The following is a 1,067-nucleotide window of genomic DNA, read 5'->3' on the forward strand; positions in this document are numbered from 1 at the left end:
TGTTGCTGCCCAAGCAGGGAGTATTAAGTGCTGAGGCCAAAGCTCAGAGAACCTTTCAAGGGGCTGGACAGAAGCCATCAGAGACACTCCACTTCCTTGTCCTGAGATGAAATCCAGCAACACAATTTGAACTTGGTGGCTAATTAAACATACATCATACTTCTACCTCCACCTTTCTGTGTTCAGTACAGGAAAGTGTTCATGCACCTCCATGCCAATTTATCTTGATATATGTCCCAGGGCACAGATTTTTTAGAGAATTGGGTGTGGTCAAGCAATTGCTGCCCTAGGTAAGATGTGAAGTGTATCAATAACAAGTGACCACACTGTATTTGTTTAAACAAGTTGAAAATTGAGCATTACTGAGGAGTGGGACACTAGCACTGTGTCCTGGCGTTTTTGTGGCTAGACCTGGCTCAAAGGTTATTTGGGAGGACACCTTGGGTTCCTCTGAAGGGACAGAGTGAGGTAAAATGGGCACTGACCAAGCTGAGAAACACTGCTGAGGCCCAGTATTTCAGGTAACATACACATTCTCTGTCCTCCTTCAAAAGAGCTCCGCTTGAGGCCATGAACCTTGTCTAAACATGGTAAAGGCATCTTTCCCGATGATACAAAGTTCTCTCTGGTAAGACTTGCTCCTTACCATATCTGTAGCAAATGTGTAACAAGGCAGCAGTCCGGTTCCTGCTGCCGCTGTAATATGCTTCCTAGGTGTGATGGTTTATATATTCTTGCACCAGGGAGTGATACCATTGGAGGTGTGGCCTTGTTGGAGTAGGTGTGTCACTGTGGGTGTGGGGTTAATGCTCTCACCCTAGGTGCCTGGAAGTCAGTCTTCCACTAAGCAGCCTTTGGATGAAGAAGTAGAACTCTCAGCTCTGCTCGTGCCATGCCTGCCTGGGTACGGCCATGCTCCCACCTTGATGAAAATGGACTGAACCTCTGAACCTGTTATTCCAGCCCCAATGAAATATTGTTTTTATAAGACTTGCCTTGATCATGGTGTCTGTTCACAGCAGTAAAACCCTAAGACACCAGTTATGCATGTAAAACAAAACAAAACA

The sequence above is a fragment of the Mus pahari genome, chromosome 2, assembly GCF_900095145.1.
Source record: "Mus pahari chromosome 2, PAHARI_EIJ_v1.1, whole genome shotgun sequence".
In the NCBI taxonomy this organism is placed as follows: Eukaryota; Metazoa; Chordata; class Mammalia; order Rodentia; family Muridae; genus Mus; species Mus pahari.